The sequence below is a fragment of the Schistocerca americana genome, chromosome 4 (genome assembly GCF_021461395.2).
Source record: "Schistocerca americana isolate TAMUIC-IGC-003095 chromosome 4, iqSchAmer2.1, whole genome shotgun sequence".
Lineage (NCBI taxonomy): Eukaryota > Metazoa > Arthropoda > Insecta > Orthoptera > Acrididae > Schistocerca > Schistocerca americana.
This window is the reverse complement of record NC_060122.1, coordinates 771711840-771731877: the sequence shown is the minus strand read 5'-3', so window position 1 is coordinate 771731877 and position 20038 is coordinate 771711840.

The window sequence follows — 20038 nt, the reverse complement described above, 5'->3', positions numbered from 1 at the left end:
TTTAGGTCTGCCTGCAAAGTTGCCAAAAGCAATCAACAGTTAAATGATTCTGAGTCAGAAATTGATGTTCAGAAATTAAATGGAGCGGACATGGTTCATATTCATCATCCCAGGTTTACGTGTGTCAACTTATTAAGTCATATTGCTGCAGAAATCATAGTCAGTTAGAAAAAGATAACTGGATCACACAGCAAAACTTTTGCTTCATGCTGGATGAAAGTTCAACAAAAATTCGAACACTGCTACGTGATATGATAGCACCAGCTAATATACGTCTAACTGAAATAGAATGCACAACTCAAGATATTTTCAAAGCTATAATGAATACTTCACAGATTTCAGATTCTTCAGTAAATTTTAAATGAAAATCTCATTTCTGTTACTAATTATGGCGCAGCATTTATATTCCTGAAACAGAAAGGAGCAAATGCTTTGCTGAAACAAGCTTTTTCACAAATTCTGAGTTGGCTCTGCACCAGCCATAAACTAGAGCTATTTGTTGGCAACATCGTAAAAACGACTTTCTTTCAGAAATCAGCCATGTACTCGATAGGTTCCCTGTAGTTTTGGGGAAATTATGGGGCACTAGTTTCACATTTTGCTGGTACTAACAGTACGAGAAACAACAATGATAGGAAATTGTATGAAGGGCCTGTAAAGAAAAACACCAGTATCAATTTTATTTCGGATGTGGTTTAATGTGTTATGCGCTACAGGAGTAGTCTGAAATTTGCCTTAGTTTAGAACAAGTCTCACGATATCACCCTTCAAACTGCTACCAAAGAAATAAAAACAAAACTCACAATGGTTACAGACAGAAAAGTAAAAAGAGGTCTATATTCTAATGAACTTCTCAAACCAACAGAACAATTACAATTCAAAGGGATCTCTTTTCAGACAGAAATGAAAAGAGTTATACTGCTAGGTCTAGCTTCGTGGACCCTTCATCATTTTATGAAAGGTAATGCAAACCGCTTGAAGATAGAGTTTTAAGTGATCAAGATGACACTTCTTCGTGGAATGAAGTGTTGGATCTTCCTTAATGGCCTCATAATACTGCAGTAACTTTTGGTCAGGAAGAAATAAAAAGACTTTATTATTGAGGTTTGCTGAACGATAGTCACCACAAGTTATCGAAAGTTCTTAGAAAACAAGACGCAAGTAGATTTTCTACCGTGTCTGCATACCAATATTCACGAGTGGATGTGAGAGGGGATTTTCACAAATGAACCATTTTTAACGCCATTAATGGCGGAACGTCACTTCATCTGAACGATTTTGACAACTTGATGATCATCAAACTGGTAGGCTCTCCGTTACAACTGTTCAACCAAACTATTTATGCGGGAATCTGGTCCCTGAAAGGAAAACATCTAGCTGCACAGAAAGAGTAAGTAACCCAGGCAGGAGCAAAATGAAAGCTATATTTCCATGGCGATTTGGAACCCACTTTAAACAGCTAAGTTCATCTGCAAGGTATCTTTTTTGACCTCCATTCCTGATATAAAAATCATGTTAATCTGAAATATTTGCTTTCTTTGAAGTACATGGTAAAAGCCTGTTATAATTTCTTACAGCGATAACTTGTGAAGTTAGACATTGGTAACAGGTTATAACACTTCTCCTGCTACTGCTATACCGTAACCTTAAAGTTGGAGACAGGTCGTGAAATAAAACTATCTTGTTAAAGCAATTATGGTATAACGCAACAGAGCAATGTTACCTTCTGAGAGGAATATTGTTATGTTGACCGTGTTGTACCTAACGGAGGTGGCTTATCGGAAGTGAAAGAATTACGTAAATATTCAAACAGTAACAAACAATAATTTACTTATCCACACTGTTCAAAGAATAAAAAAAAAAAACGGTCGCCAACCAAATTAGGCAAGATAATGATTGACATTCTTCTTCAAGAAAATAAGTATGAGTAACTTTAACATACAAACACAACCTAAACTTTGCCACACGCGAGTACAATGAACTCTGGCACCTGAATACAGTATGTTGACGTTAAGGTTGGAGCTACCAGATTAGAACAAACTATTTGCTTGAATATAACCTTGTAACACTATACACTATTACTTTCAGGGCTTATTCAAACTGAATGGTCTTTATAACTTTACTATTAATATTCACTGAAGAATCAAACTGGACATAGGTTCAGTATTACTTTTCAAACCTTTTCCTAGCTGACATAAAAATTGTAAATGTAGTTCACTGCAAAATTATGAACTGGTCACATGTTAAGGCTGTGTCAGCTAAATAGTTTTCTATTTAGAATGAAAGTTAAGTGGAATTCACTAACAGATTGTTGCTCACAGTCTTTTGAATAAAAAAATTGTTTTCATAGATAGTGGTCTTTCTATTAATTGTTATTTGTCATGAGCATAAATGATAATTACACTATTAATATGCACTTTCAATACACAAAAGAAACAGTTGCTTAGCAAGTATGAGTATATAACTTCAAAAAATTGCAGTTTTCAACTTTTACTACAGTGGGACACAAAATTGACATTTGTAAGATACTGACTCACCTTTTGAGATTTACAACACGCAGCAATGTGATCATTTATTAAGAAAAACGTTATAAGCCTCAGTTTTAAGAACTTTTAATTTTGAAGTTGGCAACAACGTATTAAGCAGTTTTAATAGGAAAATTGTTTTCAGCAAGCATCAATTGCTTTAATTCACTCTCTTGCCACTTTAACTTTCTTTTTACTATGTTCAAGAGGCATTAATTAGTAAAAAAGTGGACAGTAATGTTCTTTTAGTAAGGATACTCGGTAATCACTTTAGTTTAAACTGAGACGAACCTGAGAGGTGTTATGATAAGGAAGAAAATCGAGGTAGGTACAAAAATTCAGTTATAAATTACCTTATATTTGAGCACACTAACACATCCAATAAGCTGATCCTTCACTGTACATTACTATATCGTTCCATTACAGTGATTGCGCAGTGTGGTGGCGATTGCATGTTGGTAGGTGAAGTAGCAGCCAGAATTGCTGGACTCTGTCATTTCTTGGTGGCGATGATAGATACCAATTTCAGAATAGTTCCAGCTCTTTGTCCATCCATCCGAGGCATTGGAAAGCGTCTGGAAAAGCCTCTCTCGGAACCAGCACAATATAAAACTTTTGCATGGGCAGTTCACAGTTTGGTAGCTCGTCCCCGACTGGCTCTGAATTCCACCTTTTCTACCTAGGCTATCCACTATTTGCGCGCGCTACACAGTTACGTTCCCGAAGGGAACCACAACGCCTTTTACATATGAAATAACTAAGAACCCTAAGTGAAGGTCAGCAGTTTACATAACAGCAAACAATCATTTTAAATAAAACAGAACTTTTGCACGTATTGGTAGATCTACACAAAATTATTTAAATAAAATTATTTAATTTTAAAGATAACCAAAGAGATTATATGAGTAAGACAAAAGATCATTACAGAGGTTATACTTCATTACAGTATCGAATTAATCGTACACTAATTACAGAAGTTCAACGATGGGATGTTGAGCAAAATAGAAAGCTAAATCAATCAACAAAAGGTATGTAGTGTCTAAGCTATGGTGTTACAAGGTCATTTAACGTTTTACCAGAAAATCAGCATCGATTACACCCATTCAGAAATAGTTCGCACATCGTCAGAGCGTCCATGCTCTGTTGTTGGAAAACGATGAGGTGAAGGCAGCTGCCGTACTGTGGTCCCGGTTAATTCCCCACACGTGTGGGACGACAAGATGGTGGATTGCACAGTAGCACGGTCCGTGGACAGCGCTTATCTGTGCAGTGCCTCGGGCTAGCGCTGGCAGATTCCCAGAACTCACGGGCGCGGAATGGCCGCCGAATTGCTGGCATTCCCGGCCACCGGCATGCTGCTATAAGTCGTGGGACCGAGTCCTGACCCAGCTGCGGAATACACGGAAACGCGGTGACAGGTGGTGGGCGCTTTTTCTCCTAGCACATTCCGCTGTCACCCGGTGGTACAAAATCAGCACGCATACGAGGGGTGCAGCTGGAGAAAGGGGCATCTGAGTGAGATGGAGAGTGAGAGAGAGATTGAGGGACGGAGAAACGGAGAAACAGACAGACCGGTCCGCTGTTCGCATTGGACATTCCACTGGACATCCGTATAGACTGAGGGCACAGCTGTTTCCAGCGGCACGCGGTTCATTAGAGGGCTTTAATACTACGCGTCCTTCAACTAAAATGGTGCCACGTGTCCCTGAAATTATTCAGTTCGATTTTGTAATGAACAAACGGACAGCACTACACAGTTGCTGAAATTCAAACTAAATGTCAATCCCCGCGTAAAATTTCCGAATCTCTCCCCACACTCCCTAGAGGTAATCTGCAGCAGCTCTGTGCTCCCGTAACAGAAATATGTGTAGGGTATATGTGGTAGCAAATCTAGGCACAAAGTGATCTGGTATGTGGATGGTTCTATTTGCGTGTAACACCCTTCCATGCTGTTCTTTACCCAATACGTTGTTCCACATTCACAATGACGATGCAGTTCGTAGACGGAATTCTACAGTAAACGTTATTGTGCAACAAAACATTTCGGTAAAGCTAAAGTAACTCCTATAAACGGATGATATTACACACGATTTTTCAATAGATGTTTTATAAAAAGAAACGTATGCACTAAATGTAATATTAACAGAATATAATATTAAAACATCTTCCAGTAAATCTAATATCGGAGTTTTATGGGAAATATACGATGAGAACTAAGAGTAGCTAATGCAAAAACATGTGAACAGGTATAATATTTTAACTATCTCTGATGTAAAATATCGTATGAACGCGAAGAAGATATGCAAATTATGTTGAACAGATTTGTAAGTATCTGGGGAATAATCAACAGAATTTTAAAGCATGAAACATCCAATGAATGGAGACAAAAATTTTATAATAAAACACTAGCATTGGCAATCTTGCTATACGGAAATGAACTGTGGGTATGAAATGAGAGACACCAAAAGAAAATACTAGGAATGTAAATGAGATTTCTTAGAGCGATTAGGGGATGTAAAAAATGTATAAAATACGAAATGAAGAAATTCAAAATGAGCTATAACTGTGAGTGTGGAAGAAAAACTAAATGAAAACAAAAAAATTGGAAAGAATATCGACAAAGAATCTAACAAAGAACTTTAAACTGAAAGGGAAAAGGTATCCTCGGAGACCGAAAGAAGATGGCCAGAATTGCACCAAGTGCGGAAGAAGAAGACGATGATTCCGTACACTGTGACAGACAATGTGTGCGTTTGAGCACACAACAGCTGGTACACCGCTGCATATAACATCTTCATTTGATGACAAATACACGACGCAAAATGTCTTACGAGAATCAGTGCCAATAACAATACCAGTAATTCCGATGTTCACGCCCACATCACAAGCGGAATCTGAGCAGGTAATGAATTTATGTGAGGCTATCGAGGTGACAATGCAGCATGTGAAGGGAGACGATAATGTAATAGTCGTGGGGGACTGCAATGCGGTAGTAGGGGAAGAACATGGGGTTGGTAGTAGAAATGGCACTGTTCTGAAATAAATTTCAGCTAGTAATATCTAACACGCTATTCAAAAACGGCAAAAGGTGGAGATGTAACTAGGTAACGGCCGGAGACTCTTGAAGATTGCGGCAAGATATCATCGTGATCAAAGAGAGAGACCGATATGAAATATTGGATTGGAAGGCGTGCAGTGGATCACTTTCATACTCAGATCACAAAGAGCTGAAGATAAATAGTAGGCTAAAGTTGAAGAGAATCGTCCAGAAAAATGCATCTGCAGTACTAAGGAATCGTTGTGGAGCACTAAGGAATGATGAAATACATTTGAAACCCCCTGACGCTGCATATACCCAGATAATGGACAACGCAGTAGGTATTTAAGTTGAATAGGGATAGGTACCTCTAAAAAGGCTAGCTGGACAGGCAAATATTGATAGAAGAAATCTTTGGTAACAGATAAAGTATTACTACAGAACGATGGAAGAAGGAGGTACTAAAATGTTTAGTGAAAGACACAGGCACAGAAAAATAAGCCACTAAGAAATGAAATAAACAGGAAATTCCAGGAAGCCATGGAGCAATGACACTAGGAAAACACGAAAAATTCGACAAGGGAATGGTCGCCGGAAGGACTGATTCAAAATACGATGCACAGGAGTGGAAAGAGTACATTGAAGGCGTCTTAAAAAAGAAGACGTGTGATGCCGTAAGAGAACAAGATACGGTAGATGATATAAAAGACGTAGGAGATCCAGTATTACAGATAAAAGAGCAGTGGAAGACTTGGGGTCAAATAAAGCAAAAGCGAAAGAAATCACCGCTTCGCAATTTTTTAAATCTTTGATGCTAGTGGTAATCAGTCGACTGTTAGGGTTGATGTGCAGAATCTATGAGACTGAACAAATACCGTAACCTTTTCGGAAAAATATCATCCACACGAAGCTCAAGATGGCAAGGGCTGATTAGTACAGGAACAACCGCTCACTTGTGGAAGTTACTAACAAGAAGGTAAGAAAATGCAAAAGAAAATCGAGTAAGTGTTAGATAACGATCAGTTTTGTTTAAGGAAAGGTATAGGAACCAGAGATGCAGTTCTGGCATTACTCTTGATAATGGAAGCAACAGTTAAGCCAACTTAAGACATGTGCATAAGATCTTGCAATGTACAAAAATGATTCGACAGTGTAAAATGATTCAAGATATTCGAAATTCTTTGGAAAATGGCGTACGTTATAAGCAACGACTATTTGTACAGGAATCAAGAGGAAACAATGAGGATGGAAGGCCAGAAACGAAATGCTCGGACTAAAATAAAGGTTGTAAGACAAGGACAAAGTTTTCGTCCGTATTGTTTAACCTACACGTCGAAGACGCAATGACGCAAATGAAGAAGGAAATGAAAGATAATTTCAAAAGTGGGGTTAAAATTCAGGTTGAAGGGTATCAATAGATAAGATTCGTTGAAGTCATTGCTACCATCAATAAATAGAAGAGAGAAAAAGTCATTGCTACCATCAATGAATAGAAGAGAGAATTACAGGATCTGTTGAACTGAATAAGCAGTCTAATGAGTAGAGAGTATAGATTGAGTATAAGACGAAGAAAGACGAAAGTATTGATTACTAGCACAAACAAGATCATCGATAAACTTAACATCGAAATTGGTGAGCACAAAGTACACGTAATTAAGGAATTCTGCTACCTTTTAAGCAAAATAACCCATAAAAAGCAGAAGGCTAACACAGGCAGAGAGGATATCTACTAGTACCAAACATAGGCCTTAATTTGAGGAAGAAATTAAGGAATTTTCTGAGAATAAGCTTTGGTGCATAGCGTTGTCCAGTAGTGAATCGTAGACTGCGGTGAAAAATGGAAAGAAAAGAATCGAAGAATTTGAGGGTGTGTAACACTTATATCTACTAGAAGTAGGTTTATATTATGTAACTGTGTACATGCAATAATTCAGTGTATATTCTTTGTTATTTAAATTCCTTGATTTGTGGCAGGAAAATTAGAATTTCGTAATGTATATATGATAAAAGCAAAATGATTTGTTAAAACGATAAATTATTATAATATTTATATATATTTAAAAAGAATATCTTTATTGAAAGCTGGTTCATGCTTATGACACTAGTATTTGTAATACACAATAGACGTAGGGAAGTTCCTCCTCAACGGAAGTGGCATGGCGCGAAGTAAAAGGTGGTTTCGCGGTCGAACTGAGCAGATCTTTGGTGTGAACGGTACGCAGTAAATGGCTAGCCGTAACGCCGTACACTTTGACGGTGCTAAGAGAGGCGACTGGAAGTTGCTTTACAAAGGATTTTCCTCTGATGTGGATCTGGCTATTATTTGGTATTCTCAGTCAAAGAGAGTCAAAGAGCAATGGCTCTAATATAGTGAAAATCTGACGCCAAGAAGAGAGGTTATAGAGCATCCGAACTTCAAGAGCCGTGAGTACAGATAGGCACCACGTCGCTTGCCACCAATCTTCTCCACTGCTTCACTAACTTCATACAATCAGTAATATATATGGACATGGACCAGTTAATTTGTGTGTGGTTTGAATTATAACAACAAAAACAAATTTGCGTCCTGAACCATATTTTCTATCCTGATGACGAACCTATGCAGGGTCCACCGAAGTACTACAAAAACCGAGTATCCTGATTTAAATGAACAATTCTTGCATTCAAGTGTTTTAAAGTGATTTTTTTGCCTAATGTGAAAGGTGTAGTAACAGTTAAAGTTCAAACCTCAAAAGTGAAGTTAGATAGGATTTTGCTAAAGCATCCTTAGTTTACTACACAGTACAATTTTGTAGGAAAACAGTGCAAGATCGTGTAAATACTACTGTCTAGAATACCTGCTTCACAGATGATAAAAAGGTCAAATAAGTTAAGTACATCTTCAAAAATAGTGTGGCTTTGATTTCTGTTATGAATGGTTCCTTTTTTGAAGATAATTAAACCCTGTGCTGTGTTTTATTGACTTACAAAGTAAATTATGAACTACTCCAAGTGAAGTGAGTGATTATCTTTTTGAATTGGTCCCTTTTTGCTGTAACATTCAGAGAGAGATAACTAGAGAAACTATACTAGTTTATGGGTCCCCATCATATTCTCCACTTACTAGCAAAAAATTGAACTATTACTGTTGCTCAGGAAAGCTCATGTATGTAAAGGAGCTTGAACCGTGTATTTATGATACTATTCGTTTTTATTGATTTTTTATGTCAGTTAAGATAAATGCCCCTCATGTCCAAATTTAGTTCTGCACCTCCTAGAATAACATTTCAGTATTTGATTAAGTAATGCTGTTGAGTGTAGCTGTCATTAGTATGGGCTTGACGCAAAATTACTTCTTATAATGTACTGATATGTGCATTATTGGTAACTGCTGCTACACACAGTTCAAAGTGTAATGTGTCAGTTTGTATACTGTTTGCTATTCAAAGGGAAATCTTAACGAAAGTAATTTCAATAACCAATATTCAATTTCCTTAAACGTATATTTCCAAATTAATGGGCCAAGTTGGGCTGGCAACCGTTCATTTCATTTCATTCACTTATGATTTTATCCCTTTCATTAGCTCCCACGGTTAAAGTCCGTTTGGTGTTTTCACCAAATTCAAAATTGTAGTCCAATATCTTTGTCAATTAGACACATGCGGGGTCAACCTTCATTGTCCTCTCGGACGTTAACATTAGCTTGTTTCCCGGCAAGTTAGTGTTATAGGTAGTGCTACAGGTGAATCTCGAAAACGAAATGGACTTAAGGAGGAGGAGTTTCTCCACGGAATGGACGAAGGTAGAATGGGACCTGAAATATTTTTGATATGGAAAAGAGAGAGGACGACGTACATGTGTTAAGGCATCAGCAAGTAACTCTCATTGCTGGATAAAACTGCACGGGGTTCAATTGCAGGGGAAGCAAAGTTTAAGCAGGTTTTAAATCGTGGTCTGGAGAGTTACGCGCCTAGTAAGTTAAAAAAGGATCAAAAAGACCCACAATGGTTTATTAATGTGATTCGTAAATTGTCGAGGAAGCAGAGGCTGCTGCACACAAGACTGTGCACAGATAACGGTAAGTGAGGGTTAGTAGAGACCAGCGCGACTGTGAAAATATCTATGCGCGAAGCATACAACAAATACCAGCGTCACAGCTTGGTGAAACATCTGTCACAGAACCTGAGAAAATTCTGGTCCTATATAAAATCGCTAATCGGGTCTAAGGCTTCCATTCAGTCCCTTGTTGAGCAGTCCCGTGTAGCAGCTGAAAACAGCTAAACGAAAGCCGAAGTTTTAAATTTCAGTTTCAAGACTTTCTTCACACATGAGAATCGTACAAACAAACCGTCCTTTGACCATCACAGACTCCTTATGGACAACATATTAATAAAAATCCCTGGCTTAGTGAAATAACTGAAAGATTTGAAAGAAAATAAATCACCAGGTCGGAATGGAATCCCAGTTGTGTTTAACAAGGAGTGATCTTCAGCATCAGGCCCAAGCGTGTGGAAAAAAGTGCAGGTGACTCCAGGGTGTACGAAGGGTAGAAGAACGTACCAGCAAAATTACGGACCAATGTCCCAAACTTCGATTTGCAGCAGAATCCTTGAACACATTCTCAATTGGAATAATAAAGTTTCTTGACACAGAGAAGCTTATGTCCACGGATCAGCATGGTTGTAGAAAGCATCTCTCGCGCGGAACTGAGCTTCCCTTTCTTTCACATACTGAGAACTATGGATGAAGGACAACAGGCGGAGTCAATATTTCTACATTTCCGGAAAGCATCTGACACAGTTCCCCATTGGAGCCTGTTAACGAAGGTACGATAATGCGGAATAAATTCACTGATATGTTCGTGATTCGAAGGCATCTTAAGTAGTAGAACCCAGTATGTTGCCCTCGACACCGCGTGTTTATCAGAGACACGGTTGTTGTCACCAGTGCCACCAGGAAATGTGATAGTACCGCTGTTGTTCTCTGTATACACACATCAAAAAAAGTGTTGCATCGCCTCGGTTCAGAGAGTTTCGGAACCAGTACTGTAAATTGGAATAGAGGACAACATAAACTTCATTTTCGCCCCTTTTATTGCTCATGAAAACCGCACGTTGCATGTTGTACCACCGTACAACGTGACCTTCAGAGGGCGTGCTCCAGATTGCTCTACACACCGCTACCTCTAATACCCATAGCACGTCCTCTTACACTGATGCATGCTTGTATCCGTCGTGGTATTCTATTCACAAGTTCAGCAAGGCACTGTTGGTCCAGATTGTCCCACTCCTCAATGGAGTTTCGGTGTAGATCCCTCAGAGTGGTTGGTGGGTCGCGTTGTCCATAAACAGCCCTTTTAAGCCTATCCCAGGCATGTTCGATAGGGTTCATGTCTCGAGAACATGCAGGCCACACTTGGCGAGCGATGTCGTTATCCTGAAGGAAGTCATTCACAAGATGTGCACGATGGAGGCGCAAATTGTCGTCGATGAAGACGAATGCCTCGCCAGTATGCTTCCGATATGGTTACACTATCAATTGGAGGCTCGCATTCACGTATCGTACAGCCGTTGCGGCGCCTCCCATAACCACCAGCGGCATACGTCGGACACACATAATGCCACCCCAAAGCAACAGGGAGCCTCCAGTTTTATGCACTCGCTGGACAGTGCGTCTAAGGCGTTTAGCCTGCCCGGGTTGCCTCCAAACACGTCTCCATCGATTATCTGGTTGAAAGCATATGCGACACTCATCGGTGAAGAGAACGTGATGCCAATCCCGAACGATCCTTTCGGAATGTTGTTGGGCCCATCTGTACCGCGCTGCAGGGTGTCGCGGTTGCAAAGGTGGACCTTGCCATGGACGTCGGGAGGAAGTTGCGCATCATGCAGCCTATTGTGCACAGTTTGAGTCGTAACGCGACGTCCTGTGGTTGCGCGAAAAGCATTATTCAACATGGTGGCGTTGCTGTCAGGGTTCCTCCGAGCCATAATCCGTAGGTAGCGGTCATCCACTGCAGTAGTAGCCCACGGGCGGCCTAAGGGAGGCCATTCATCGACAGTTCCTGCCCCTCTGTATCTCCTCCATGTCGCTTTGGTTCACACCGAGACGTCTGGACACTTCCCTTGTTGAGAGCCCTTCCTGCTAGGCATGGTTGAACTATAGACAACACGAGCCGTGTACGTCCTTCCTGGTGGAATGACTGGAACTGATCGGCTGTCTGACCCCCTACGTCTAATAGGTACTGCTCATGCATGGTTGTTTACATCTTTGGGTGGGTTTAGTGACATCTGTGATACAATATACACAGACAATGTCTACCTTCAGGAATTCTGTTAAGCGGGGTGATGCAAAACTTTTCTTGATGTGAGTACATAAATGATTTTGCGGACACGGTGGGCAGAAATCTCCAGATGTTTGTTGATGCTGCTGTGGTGTAAGCTGAGGTGACGAGGTTGAGTGACTGTAGGAAGTTACGACTCGCACAAAATGTCTAGTTGGTGTGATGAATGGCAGCTTGCTCTAAATGTGGAAAAATATTAGTTAATTAGGATAAGCACGAAGAACAAACCTGTAATGTCGTCATACAGTATTAATAGTGACCTGCTTGACACAGACAAGTCGTTTAGCCGGCCGAAGTGGCCGTGCGGTTAAAGGCGCTGCAGTCTGGAACCGCAAGACCGCTACGGTCGCAGGTTCGAATCCTGCCTCGGGCATGGATGTTTGTGATGTCCTTAGGTTAGTTAGGTTTAACTAGTTCTAAGTTCTAGGGGACTAATGACCTCAGCAGTTGAGTCCCATAGTGCTCAGAGCCATTTTTTTGAACCAGACAAGTCGTTTAAGAATCTGGGCGTAGCGTTGCTTGTGGTAGGGAAGGCTAATGGCCGACTTCGGTTTATTGGGAGAATTTTAAGAAAGAGTGGTTTACCTGCAAAGGAGACCGCATATAGGACGCTGGTGCGGCCTGTTCTTGAGTACTGTTCCAGTGTTTGAAATCGGATTGAAGGAAGACATCGAAGCATTTCAGCAAAGATGGGCTGATAGATTTGTTAGCGGTAGATTCGAACAGCACGTGTTATGGAGATACTTCGGGAACTCAAATGGGAATCCGTGGAGGAAAGATGGCCTTCTTTTCGAGAAACTCTATTGAGAATATTCAAAGAAACTGCATTTGAAGCCGACTGAGGAGCGATTCTACTGTCGCCATCGTACACTGCCCGTAACGATCACGAAAATATGACACGAAACGTTATTGCTCATATGGAGGCATGTAGATAGTCGTTTTTCCCTGGTTCTGTTTAAGGGTGGAACAAGAAAGCAAATGAATATGTAGTGGTACGGGGTACCATCCTCCACGCACCGTACGGTGGCTTGCGGTGTATCGATGTAGATGTAGAAATTGGAATATATTTTTTGATTTCCCGAAGGCTTTTGACACTGTCCGTCACAAGTGACCTCTAATCAAACTGTGTGCCTATGAAATATCGTCTCAGGTGGGAGACTCGTTTCGAGATTTCCAGTGAAAAGGTTCACAGTTAGTAGAAGTAGTCTGAAAGTTATCGAGTAAAAAAGAAGCAATATCTGGCATCCCCAAAGGGGTATTATAGGCGCTCTGGTGCTCCTAATCTATATTAACGATTTAGGAGACAACTTGAGCAGCTCTTTTATATTTTTTGCAGATTATGCTGTCATTTACCGTCTTGCAAGGTCACCATATAATCAAAAAAAGATGCAAATTGATTTATAATAGTTGTCTGCGGATGTTTCTGCACTGTCTGTGGTGTTAAGAAGAACGGTGCAATGTTCCTTCGGAAATATATGCATGTATGAAAGAAAAGATACTACGATGACTGCAGGCCTTATGTAACACCTGAAATCTATTCGCAGTTGCGAATACAAGCTACCAGAAGCTGTGTAGGGAAATGAGAACGATGAAATCTTGTGGTTGGTTGGTTGGTTTGGGGAAGGAGACCACACAGCGTGGTCACCGGTCTCATCGGATTAGGGAAGGATGGGGAAGGAAGTAGGCCGTGCCCTTTCAGAGGAACCATCCCGGCATTTGCCTGGAGTGATTTAGGGAAATCACGGAAAACCTAAATCAGGATGGCCGGACGCGGGATTGAAACGTCGTCCTTCCGAATGCGAGTCCAGTGTCTAACCACTACGCCACCTCGCTCGGTTGAAATCTTGTGCCAGAGCGGGATGTGAACCCTGACTTCCCGTTACACATGCATGCATGTCCGAAGGAATCTTTCTGAAAATGGTAGATTAATACAGGGTGTAACAGCAGTGGAAATTTTAAACCTGTCTCTGGAATCCAAGAAGGGATGGGTGATGTTAATTTAGCTGCCTGGCGACTGTTTATTTACTTTTGGTGGAGAACAAATCCAGATCGCCAATAAAGACTTCAGAGTAAGTGCATCAAGTAATTTGCCTTGTGCGGCGCACATCACTAAGGATGTAAGTGACACTTCGAACATCGCGAAAGCCTCCACGAGGAGGTGCAACGATCCTTTCACAAGAAATGTCATTCGACAACCTTATCCATTCCTTTCAGAAATCTCACTATTTATTTCCTAATTTAAAGCAATTATTTCGTTTCAATGGGTTTGACACCGGAATTATTTGCTTATCTTTATTCTTACTCGGCCTTTCGATGTTTACTGTTCGTGAATTTCACTATGAGACGTGGTTTTATTCGAGCTCTTCTAATCCAGGCGTCTCATATAGATTCCAGAGTATGCAGCAAAAATTAAAAACTGTCCTTAGTCTCACTGACATTAACCATATAGTCATAATGAGCAAAAGGAGAACAGTGTGAAAAATAACGGTTCTGTTCTGCTTGAATGGCTCATCAAATTCTGCAGCGATAGTAATAAACATTATTTTCTTGAATCACAAACAACAAAGAATATCCTCCGTTTATTACTGCAGCTAGATTTATGTTGATCTGAGAGTTTGCATCGGTGAAATTTTACGGACCAAGGGAAATAAAGCCATTCAACTCTGAAACTCTGCGAAAAAAATAAGGGGTGTATTAAAGGTGCAGAGATAACTAACTCCCGACTTTGTTCTTTGTGCTCGGAGAGGGCAATCCAATCAAGAAATAAATACACTGCGTACTTCGACTGGGGATATCTTCCATCTATGTATGAATAATAAAATTTCAGATGTGGCTATATCTGTAAGATATTCGTAACAGTGGTGTTACTACAGTAATAAAATCGTTTCACTATCTTTAATTATTATCTATTTGTTTGAGAGTGTGTCGCGTAAAAGTACTGTACTTAAAAGATTGAAGCTTATACGGATTACCAACGTTACTTTCGACACACGTATTATGTAAAAGTCCTGTTTAGCTTCACATTTAGCTTTGAAAATGTAAATTTTATTCCTTTTTCTGGGTGACAACATTTTCGACTATTTGACTGACATGTTCTCCGAAGGCTACGATTTTGCACTGGACTTCGGTTCGCAGCAGTTTTGGTTAACGAAGTGACAAATTCAGATGCAGCACTTGTGACACTATTGTGCATATTTTTTAAAATTTTTTTGTAAATATTTCATTGAAACTGTTAAAGCAGAAGTAGGGACATCTTGTTTGAAGTGAAATCGATACTGAAACTCTGTGATAAGATTAAAATGAATGTACATATTAAGAAAAAGGGTGTAATATTTACTTTTAAATAGTGTAAAGATATCTATTTGTTGTAATTATTAAATGTAGATAGGTGCTATAATGTAATTATGTATGAAATAGTTAATGGGACTCACTTAGGGCTGTTTGAGATATGTGTAGTATAAAAGCTGGAGTAGTTCCGTCAGGAACGGTAAGCTGTGTAAGCGCAGGAAAAGGTGGGAGCGGAAACGTTTGGCGCGCTTTGGCGGGAACGCACAAAGTCAGTCGGTGGCCAGTGATGTTAGAGGCAGCACGTACAGCGCCAGCATAGTGTGGAGTGCGCCATATTGTTGCATCTTGCCTCGGTTGGCAACTGCAGTTTATCACGGCCTGGTATGGGGAGACAAACGGTCTATTGATTATAAGATGGGTCATTGCTATGGAGAGGAAATAAGTCCAACATGGATAACTGCTCTTGGCCGTTCTGATAAAATGCAGTTGTTGCCACCAACGCCACCGTCGCTGATCACAGCTTACAGGCTACGACATTTTAGCTATGTATTATAGTGTGTGCCAGGAAGCTGAAATGTGCTTTAAGAATAATAACCATCATCCAAATCAAGAATTGTGTCCACCTGGTAATTTATCCCGCTCATAAACCAAGCAGGATCCTGTCCTGGTAAATGAAAATTCCGAGTGACGTGTATTCAGCCAAGACTGTGAATCTTTAATATACTGTTAGAAAATGAGTGATTAATCAGTGAAATAATTGATGGAAAGAATAACTGAGAATTTCATAATTAACATTGCTATTATTTTCTGTGTTAAAATGATTACGTAAGTTTATGCCAGATTCAGAGACCACATTAGATAAATTGTTTGCTTCTTTCACATTACGCATTAATGAAAGGAAATACTAAGTTGATGATTAATGGTGAAAAATAGTAACGTTAAACAGTTTATAGTGAACCAATGAAATGTCGATCAGCAAATATGTTTATGTAGAAACCCCCCCCCCCCCCGTGCAAATTTACTTTTGTTTTCATGAAATCAGTCTGATTAAGCAATTGGTTGCTGTAGTTTTGTTTCAAGTGGCTAAACTCTTTTTCTATTGCTAAACCATCTTTTATCTAAATCTAATGTGAAGTCTGTTAGGTAAGTAGGGAGTTGCAATCTTTTCTGCTGTCCTACTCAGCTTCATTACGTGTACCTAATTAGACTGGTGATCAATAGTGTAGTACTAACCCCATATATTGTTGTCGATGCAGAATACTAGTCTAACTACTGTTATTTGCCATACCTCTGAACTAATGACTTATTTGAAGAAACGAGTTAAAGTCTGATGCTTATTCCTTAGGTTAGCACACACGGTTATTACACTTGTTTTTTGTGGTTTTCCTGTCCGTATAGGTAACTGTATTTCTATTTGTTACATTGCTTATTATTAACAGTATAGTATAAGACTATTACAGTTGGCTCTGCATGACAGTATGTTTTGTAAACCAATTCAGAGAATACACGCAGGTATTACATCTGGTTCTACATATCAGGACAGTAAATAACACACACAACGTAAGGAGGAATATTACACGCTTCGCACTATTCTTCTCCGTAATACTATTTTATACTTTTAGCACATACCGAAGGTAATTGATTAACATTTGATTATTAAGTTCAAAAATTTCTTCTTGTTGTGCTGTAACAGCAATTTCCACAGGCATTTTTCCTTTGATACGAAAAGCAGTTTCAGTGGGTTTCAGGAGTGACACACAGTTTTGATTTTACGTTTGATAGTCATAGGATCAAAACAGTTGTGACCATAATTTTTACGTAAATAAAATGTTACTTGTAATTACGGCCATCTTGCCAAAACCTGCATATCTTATCATGTGTTGATAAGTTAGGAGACGTACTTCCACTTTATTTCACAAATTTCGGTACATATTCACGTCCAAATCTCTTCGTTTTCTTATTTTCACTCTTGCTTTTCGTTAACTAAGTGATATAATAAACTTCACTTTGGCTATAGCCTAACAAACGAACATTTTTTGAGACTACAGCTGTGACATTTGTCGTATTTTAAATCTGACGTTATTGGCATACCAGCAATGTACCACATCATTTATGAAAAAAGCATAAATTTGGAACAATTACGGTGTAAACTGTTTACACCTGTTTTAAATTTGTAAGCGTCGGATGTACACGGAAAACTATGATTTATTCCAGAATTACATTGATGATGTCTCTGATATACGAAAGGCAAAACACATCTGTAAATGCCGTTGTTTGGCTTTCCACAATGCCTCCTTATGGAAACGTTCAACAGCTTCTCTGGATCTAAAATCCTTAACGATAGACAATATTGTATTATTAGCTGTTGTGTTCGGACAATGAAAAGTACATTTACCTATTGGAGTTTCTATGTACATTAGTATTTATAAATACACTATTTATTGACCAAGTTGGATTTGTAGATACGCAGAGAGAAAGTGGAGAATGAGACAAAAAATTCACTCTTGTGTAGTGGAACGTTTTGGTGAAATTCCAGAGACGGTAGTGAGTCTTGCGAGTGCGAGTAAATACAGATTGTTCAAACCAGTAGTGGTATGGATGGTAGCAAAATCATTTATATAACCGGAAAAATTCCTTTTATCACGAATGGCGTTATTTTATTTAACTAACGATAGAGAACCGCCACTAACAATTCTTTGAAATGAGTTATTTAAACAATATTCATGGTACAAATAGAATCCCCGCCTGACGTCATGGACGTCGAAGACCTATAGAGGTCTCTGTACCATCGCGCCGTAAGCTGTGGCGGCGCGCGCCTCCTGGCCCGAATTTAGAGTGACGGCGCGACAGTGGTAAACGTGGTTGCAGCAGCCAATAGCGGCGCCCCCGATCGAGTACTTAAGCGCCTGCCTGTAGCTCAGCCGCTGGTGCAACCAGTGGTTGCTCAAGGTCAATCCCTCCAAAACCCAGGCGATCATTGTAGGCAAAACCACCCCTTCCATCTGCCTCCTTGATTTCTATCTCACCATCTATGGCCGTCCTATCGCCCTCACCGCCACCCTTAAGTACCTTGGCGTCACCCTCGACCGTCGACTCTCCTGGACCCCCCATCTCTGGACAATCCAAGCCAAGGCACGCTCCCGACACCGTCTCCTCAAGCTCCTTCCCGGCCATACGTGGGGTCTGGACCCATCCACCCTACCCCACACATATAAATCCCTCATCCCCCCTATCCTTTGTGACACCCATCCGGCCTGGATCTCCGCCCCCCCCCCCCTACCTTTTATAAATCCCTTCAAATCCTTGAATGCCATGCTGTCAGCCTCGCCTATCGCATCCGTCTCCCCTCCCCCACGTGGATCCTGTACGACCAAATTCCGTTCCCCCACCTCCTCCTTTTCCTCGGACGGATACGGATCCTGTACACCTCCTGCAAGCTCGATCCTCCTCACCCGCTTGTCTCGCCCATCCTCTCCCACCACCGCCCGCTGCCGCACCTGTATTCCCACGTCTCACCTGGTCTCCATCTCTCCACCCTCCTTACCCTCTCCCAAGGTGGCTTCCGCCAGCTCCCTCTCCCTGATGATGCCCTCCTCCCCTCCATCTACCCCTCCTACCAACTTTGATCCTCCCACCCTCTTCCTGCGTCTGCTCCTTTGGGCACCCTCCCTCGCTTCTCTCCCTCTTCCCTCCCTCCTTCATTTCTCCCCACTCCTCCCCCAGGCTTCCTCTCCCCTGTCCCTCTCCTCCTCCCCCCATCTCCTCATCCATTGGCATCCTTGTTCTCCCCTCTCCCCCACCTCACCCTTATTCCCCTCTTGGCAGGTCCCCGGACTCGCACATGCTAAGTGGACATTCGCGCGCCGGAGATCATCGCCATCAGTGTCTCGTGTGTGCCATCGTGTTTAGTGTTAAGTGTTCACCATCACACTCCATCGTTCACCCGTGCCATCGACATCTTCAGTGTTTGTGCTTCGTGTCAACAGTTTGTAGTGTGGATTGTCATCGAGTGTGAACGGCTTCATGTTTTTTTTTCTGTTAATGTGTGTACTGTTTTTTCCCCACCGTTTCGTTCCAAGTCATGTGTTTTCTCTGTTTTTATCATTGTACTATCTTTGGATGAAGAGCGGCGTCTTGTGCTGCTGCCAGCCTACCTGTTCAACGGGTTTTAAAATCACAATAAAGAAAAAAAAAAGAGCTTAGCCGCCAGTCTAGCCTCGCGTGCGTCTCAGGACATATCGCCTCAGACAGTGTATTGACTTTCGTGTTTCTGTACGAGTGGACGTGGTTGTCTTGTTTGGTTCGTGACTCTGTTGTCTGTTCTTGTTGTGTCGTAAGGTCCTCCGTTGGTCGTGTCCGTCCTCTCCCGTTGTGTTGTTCGTGGGCCACTCCGCGGGTCCCGCCGCGTTTCCGTCACTTCAACCTCGCGACCGTTCCGGTCGCCGTTACAACAGTCGGAAGGACTCACTTAGCACACAGGAAAGTCGAAACAACATTCGGTAAAACTAAAATCTTGGGTTATAGCGTTAAGATTGCAACGGGATTTCCACTGTTAAATGCAGAGGAGAGAGCGGACAGTTGGAAAGAGTTAACTGAAGGCCTCTCTGAGGGAAAGAATTTGTGTGATATGATAGAAGAAGGAACAGGAGACGATTTAGAAGGGATAGGGGATATAACGTTAGAATTAGAATTTGAAAGATCTTTGGATGATTTAAGATCAAACAAGGCAGAAGGTATAGATAACATTCTATGTAGATAACATTCTATAATCACTGGGGAAAGTGGAAATTAATTGACTATTAGCATTGGTGGGTAGACTGTATGAGTCTGGCGGTAAACTATCTGTCTTCCAGAAAAATATCATCC